Source organism: Mus pahari, chromosome 8 (assembly GCF_900095145.1).
Source record: "Mus pahari chromosome 8, PAHARI_EIJ_v1.1, whole genome shotgun sequence".
In the NCBI taxonomy this organism is placed as follows: Eukaryota; Metazoa; Chordata; class Mammalia; order Rodentia; family Muridae; genus Mus; species Mus pahari.
The window spans coordinates 78,818,077-78,825,939 of record NC_034597.1 but is presented as its reverse complement, the minus strand read 5'-3'; positions in this window follow the sequence as shown (position 1 = coordinate 78,825,939).

Genomic DNA, 7,863 nt, shown 5'->3' with positions numbered 1-7,863 from the left:
TTCTGTTTTCCATAATGTGTCTTGGATATTCCAAGTTTCTGGGCTAATATCCGCTTATCAGTGAGTACATATCTAGTGACTTCTTTTGTGATTGGGTTATTAAATCAAGAAACACATACAGAGCTATAAATTAAGTGCTAGCATTTCAAGGAATTTACATTTATCTTCAGGGAGCTTTATTCAGGACTAAGAACAAATTACCTGTGGAGCATTTTTTTTAAGTTGAATGTCATATAAACAATAAACCCTCTACAGTGTGTTTTACATGTATTAGGATATTAATATATCCCCAAATTTTCTGAACAGATGAATGATAATTTTCATGTTACAGATGAATATGTAAAAGCAGAGATTTTAATTCACCTATCAGAGCTTCTAACTACATGATTGAAAAATGTAACTACATGGCCCAGTGCAGGCCCCACAACACTTAAATTGGATGTCTCTGTATGTATATTCTGTGTTGCTTGTTTTATCTCCAACACAGGTCTGCCAAGGCTTATTTTTAAAAGCATGATTATTCGCACTACTGTACCTTGTTTATTTTGTTATTTTTAAAACATCCAAAATATAACCATTAGTTGTCTTTTAAAAAGACATTCTGTAAATTTATCTTTGATAATATTTTTAAATAAACCAGTGAGGACATATAAAATCAGATGTTTTCAAAGAAACTAGTGCACGGCTGCTGACTGAACAGTTGTGTGCAGTGTTGTCTTCCATAATAATCTTTTCTTTCTATTTAAGGAACTCTTAAAAATGTGCTTGTAAGACTGAAGGAACTGAAGGGGTTTTCAAGCCCACAGGAAGAACACTATCAACCAACCAACACCCCAGAGTTCTCAGGGACTAAACCACCAACCAAAGAGTACCCATGGCTCCAGCAGCATATGTAAAAGAGAAAGGCTTTGTAGGGCATCAGTGGAAAGAGAGGCACTTGGTCCTGTGAAGGCTTGATGCCCCAGTTTAGGGGAATGCCAGGGTGGAGAGGCAGGAGTGGGAGGGAGAACACCCTCATAGAAGCAACTGAAAGGAGGATGATATAGGGGGCTTCAGGGATGGGTGACTGGGAAAGGGGATAGAATTTAAAATGTAAATAAAGAAAATGTCCAATAAAAATTAAAGAAAAAGTGTGGTAATACAATTTCTCCATTTTTTTAAGCAGTTTATTTTATTTTATTTTTGCAGGAAAGCAGTTTATTTTCTGCAAAGTGTCTGATGGGCTCTAGCATGTGAGTACAGTTCATTCCCCTTTATTATCACATTAATTACAGTGGACAGCTGGTGTCATTGCACGGCCCCCACCCTTGGGGGAATCTACCCCACCTTATTTGTCATCACTTCTCTTTATATAGCATACATAATTTCTGCTCATTTTCATCTTCCACTTTAACTGTCATGAGACCCCAGGAGTGAATTAATAACTTTTCTATAAGCTTCCATAATTACCAGTGCATCCTTCTTTTAATATGCACCAATTTTCACAGCCAGAATACAAATGCCATGGGTGTCATGTCATTGAAACTTTGTTACATAGAAAAATAGGCAGGGCACCATCACACTCAAATGGACACATACAGATTTTATTAAATTGTATTATTTGGTTGGTTACATGTTTGGAAAATGCATTGTCCTTGAATTAACAATATGAATTGGTGAACAGATACACACCAAGACCCCAAATGCACTTTGCCTTTTTTTTAAAGTGTTAACTTAATGTTTAATTTCAATTGTTTTTAACATTAAAATAACCCAGAGTTTAGAAAAGCATCTGTACCTCATAAAACTGTTGACAAGGTTCTACATGAATAATATTGACAGTGACACTTTTCCTGTTGATGTCAGACTACAAATCAGCAGCTAACAAATGACCAAAACAACGATTCATGTTGAAATAATGTGTTATTATTAAATCTCAGCTATCATACTGGTATGAGAAATGTACTGACCCAATGTCTCTGAAAAGTATGTTAATTAATTTGAGCACAATAGAATTCATACTACATAGGACTTCAAGTAACATTTTCAAGGTAAACTTTCATATTTTGTCCTAAGGATCACATGCTCTCTTATGATGATCTTTAATGCAGTTTATTAAACAATGTAAGAATATTTCAATATTCTTTCAAGTAACAACTGAAGAATGAACATCACAATTTGTAGCTCATACATTAATGTGCCATGAAAAAAAAGATCAAAGGCACCACGCACTGTAGTTCATCATACTTATGAGCACTAGGTATTAAGTAGTGCTCAGCAGGTTCTCCATGAATAAAGTATGTATTTCATTTGCACCCTAATTTGAATATGATGCAACGGAAACACAAGTTTGCAGGCAAGGAAGAACTTCCCAGTGATAGACAGTAAGGATTGGTTTTATACACACATATAGGGACTAGTAAAACATAATTTTTATTTTAATAAAGTCTACACATTCATCAGGCAAATATTAAATTAGCATAAGCTGAAGACTTAATAAACACTGAAAACTCTAATTCATGAGTGTCCATGTGCCATCCAGTGTTGCTCTTTTTGTTTGGTTGTTTTATTTTGTTTTATACCAATAAATAAATAAATAAATAAATAAATAAATAAATAAACAAACATTAATTTTGGACAGAATAAAGTCAGCAGCTTTAGTGGTGATCTCATTGACCATGAAAAATTTTAATCAGGAGTAAAAAGGGGGCAGATGCAATATGCATTTCTCAAGGTGTTTAGATTGAAATCTGCCACAATATGATTCTGAAAGTACTCAATATAATACTTGCCATATTTTCCTGTTTCAAACATTTTCTGATAACATAACTTAACAGTAATAAAATTATGATACAATTATTGGATTAAAATATGAAATGTTCATTACAGTGCAGGTTGAATAATAAATGGACACTTAGCTCTCATCACAAAAGCCACAGATATTGAAAACTGTGAGGGTTTTCTGCCCAGGTTAATCTTTGAAGCTATGCACAAATTGCTACTGGTGTGTTTCAATGAAGCAGAGTGTATGTCTTAAACTAAAGCAAGAAAAAACTGCTTAGATTTAGAGCCATCCTATGATGACCAGAGCATCTTCCCTGCCAAGTCATGAAGTCACTGCACGTGCAACCTAATGGTTGGGTACAACTCTGCTTAAGACTTGAACTTGTGTGTTTAAAATTCAGGCAGTTTTTAGTGAATTAGCTCGCAATGCTGAGAAACATAAGGGTTGCTATATTTAATCATTTAAATGAAGCAAACTGTAAAGGCCCTACAATGGCCAGTAGTTATGAGTGTTAATGGAAATCATGGGTGGCAACCTGAGAGAGAATCAGGATGTTTTCAAGCCTTTCACACAGTATGTATATGCCTAAGATATTTACCGTATCAGCTGGGCCTTTCACTAGATGTATTAGCTTGCACTATCCTGGAGGATTTTGTTTGTTTGCTTGTTTGTTTTTAATTTCATTCATTGATTCTTCCTTCTTCCCAGAAACAGAACAATTTGGACGACTTGTCACTGTGAGTAATCCCTTCAGTGATCCCAAACCCCCTTTCCTTGTTGCTTTTAATTAACTAACATGTCAATCAGATTTGCACAGTTTGTGTTTTCACCCATTATCACTGTTTGTATAGACTTTCAGTTTAATCTTTATGTATATTACATCCACCCACTTCGTTGATAAGCTTGGGTTTTTGTGTCTCAGTAAGGGTATTAAGATAGCCTATATTTTCCTCAGGATTTCTGGTCTAAAACTTATTCCAATCTTAGAAAGACCAATACTGCCATCTTAAGGCAAATTGAATTAACTGTTTTTAAGACAGCTCCAGTTTTTTACGAATTTTGATATGTATTTCCTGTTTCTATGTTCTATTTATAATTGAACCTAACCTATAAAACTACCTAGTTCTTGATTAGATAATATTTTCCCATTTGCTCGTGTTCATGCTTTAATAACTTCAAATATTCATTTTACCCTAACATACACTTTAATTTCTGAAACTAAGGACTTATTTCAAAATGGTAATTGTCACCTGAGCACCATATTTATGATACTTGGAAGTGCCCTATGGCTTAGCTGATATTTGGGCATGTGTATACAAATTCGTACAGTAGGCAGGGAGGGTTCTGTAGCTTACTGAAATGGAATTGTTCTGTAATGGTCCTGTCTTTTGCAGGGATATGAAGAGTAAGTCATCATGAGCCTGGAAATACACTGATGTTGCCAGGTGTGATGATACTCAGCTGTTTCCTAATAGTTGTGGAGAGAAACTGGGAGGATTATGAATTTTAGAGTTGGGTTGCTACATGAGGAGACTCTTGGAGAGGAAAGAAAGTCAGACAAAGGCACAGATATATACAGAGAGACAAATGGAGAGACACACCCAGAGATACTGGTATAAAAGGAGATACTAATCTATAATGGATAGTAGGATAGATACTAGGTGTTTAGTTGACTAGAGACCAATGAACAAAGCTATGAACATGGTACAATAAAGAGACCTGGATATTCTAGAACTGTGAATGCTGATTGCTGAACAGTTTCATTTACATACTAAAATCTCATAACTTATCACTAATGTCAGAGAATATTTTAGTCTTCATTAAAAAGTCAAACACTTGAAGACATGTAAAGGCTGTCACTCCAAATTTTAAAATCTGCCCTATATTGCTGTATAATCTCCTGTGATTTCTAATTTCCAGTTGTGTGTAAGGCAGTGATATAAATATGTCTTGCATTTCTTAAGTCTATAATTTTTATCATTTAAAAAGAACATGATGTCCTGAAAAATATCACAATCAAATATACCCCAAAACATATGAACATGAGACCAATAATCTTTATTTTCTGTTCACAAAACTGTCATTTGTTATATATTCTTAGTTTTATTTTTTGAGATTATAAAAATCACAGAAAGGCTCATACACTAACACATGCATAATCTTTTTGTTTTTCAAAATTTCAGTTAAGCCACAGGACACCCCTAAATATCACACACATGGCTTTCAGGTAACAATCACCAATTTGAAATATGTCCTGAAATTCAGAAAATAAGTATATGTTAGGATAAAATGAATATTTGAAGTTATTAAAGCATGAAATCTTAGATATTTGGGGGCAAGTTGGGAGAATATTATCTCGCAAAATCTGATCTGTTCTCTCTTATGATTTCCTGATGTAAAATTAATTAAATCATCTTGTGTTTCATTATGAAATCTATGTGATCAATTGACAAGAAAAGGTTGAAGAAAATTTTCTTTTGTCTTTCCTTGCTTTCCTGTCATCAATCTATATGAATTTCGTGTTTCCAGTATAAGGCACGTTGGCTTTTCACTGATAATTTCATGGATTCCTTCACTTGAATGACTGCTTGCTCTACGTTAAACAAGCTTTTCCTCTGTGTACATGAGGAGACTTTGCTAGTCTTCCAGAATACATCTTGTCATTCATCTCCACTATGTAGTTTTCTGGTTTTATAGGTACTAGTTAATTTCTTTGGAATCTATATATTGATTACATTTTTCATCTTTATATCACCATTGATAAGTTGTCAGCCAGTGAAATTAGCTTTGTCATGAGAGTGAAACTTACTTACCTTTTGAAAACATTTCTATTTTATCATAGAAAAGTTAACAATGTTTAATGAAGTATCAGACACACAGCTTATATTGACCTGATTTCCTTCTGGGTAGTTGCCTCTTTTCATAGCTTAAGTAAAGGACGCTTACACCAAAAACATAGCCAAGGGACAAGGTTTGTATTTTCACTTTTTCTTTGGATGAGACTCTTATATATATCCTTCCAAATTGGGAAATATGACCTTAATCACTGTAGGGGTTACAATATTTGTTTTTAAAATGAAAATAAAGAAGCTAAAATAACAGAAACCAAATAAACAATACTTGATTCTCCTTGGCTTATGCTTATTTATTTGCCAGTTTTGGGATTTAAAGACCTCAAATAATGGGGCAGATTACAATTTAATGCTATAGACAATTTTACTTAAGTTTCAATGTATGCTTATACATGGATGAAACAAAGAAAGCAATGATCAAAGGAAGATTGCTTGAGTTTAGAAAAACATGACCAAAAACTTGTAAACAAACATCATTAAGCACATACTAAATATTAATAGAGCAGTCTTTTCCCAGAACTTTCTCAGGACAGATCAATTTAAACACACTTTCCTGGTATGTACTATGTATTATATCTGGGAATTTATGAAAGCAAGGCAGAAAGCCAAATCCAGGTCCAGGGAACACTAAGGACAGAACTCAATGTATCTTTAAACCAGATATGGTTTTATGGCAATGTTCTGACATACAAAAACAATAAACATGTCTTATAAATTGAATATAAATGTTTGCCTCAGAAGGCATAAGATTATGTCCAAGAGCAACACAGATCAAAAAAGTGTAGCTAAGGTAAAAGGCCTTTTCCCTGAAGCCTCTATCAGAGCTCTCCAAGGCACTGTTCTCTGTACATCATTATTTTGACCAGGTTCTGACACTCGATGCCATAAAGGCTACAGCTAGGTGTTTTCTTTATCCTTCCAAAATCTTGTAATGTTCCAAAACTATAAAGCACACCTTATGAACAGAAGAGTAAATTAAATTGTGAAATGTTCAGACCTTAATGATCATAGAATGTATATTACATGCCCCATTAGTTGGATGCTGAATGCCCATTGGAAACCTGAAAGCCTCAGATCCATAGGGTATGGACTTACACAACTACAAAATATAGTGCCCAAAGACTTCCATGAGACCTTTCCTGCGCTGTGCCTTTCTACATGGCACAGTTCAGACATTTGAAGAACTGGGCTTTACATGAAATCGTTTTTATTAGGATGACTTGTTTTGATAATAAACTTAATGAGTATTGATTCCTGTGAAGGGTTTGTCAGACAAACCAAACAAATTAAACAACAATTACTTGCCCTAAATAAGTTTGATGTATGAGGTAACTCAGACAGGTGAGTCCTGACTGAGCTCACTAATAATTCTAGTCAGTATCATACCATGTAAAGAGCAAAGAATGAAAACACATGCCAATATTACCATGATAGTTAAATACTGTATGATAATTATAGTTATACATATGTATATAATATACATATATATTACTGTACAATAATAAATTGTAGCTATATGTTTGATAAAGATATATCATATGATATAATTGAAGAAATTGGTAGGATGCTGAAAACTAACAAAAGAAAATAAAGTTTTCTAATTTATAGTCATAAGAAAGAGCAATCAGATCATTCCAAAAATAGTTTAGTCTATTCAGTGTATAATTGGTGGCACTATAACTCTTCCATTCTATTAAGCTGATCTTATAAATGAGAAACTAAAAGCATATAGTATAAAAACCAGATAATCAGGACTAAGGAAAGGGGATAAAAAAGAGAGAGAGAACTTCACCCCTAAGTCATACCTACTCCCTTAAATGAAGCAAAATAGAAACTATACTATATGATTGTAAAGCACACCTACATTGAAACTTTGTTAAATATAATTTTATTTCACATTATTTTTAAAAGGTAATTTTATGTGAGGGAATGTTAGAACTTCATATAGATAATATGTATCATTCAGAGAAACTAAAAGTAAATCAATAGAGTTATCAAAAGTTAATTGGAAACTCAAAATATCTACTTAACAGAATTTAGCAAAATTCAGATCTAGCATTACCTAAAAGTCAAAATTTTGGTAATTAATTTATGGATTTTTTTTTATAGAATGAGGATACAGTTCTCATTAGTTGTTAATTTGAACTGTATCATACCCCCCTGCCCCTGCTCCCCTACCCACCCACTCCCACTACTTGGCCCTGGCCTTCCCCTGTGCTGGGTCATATAAAGTTTACAAGACCAAGA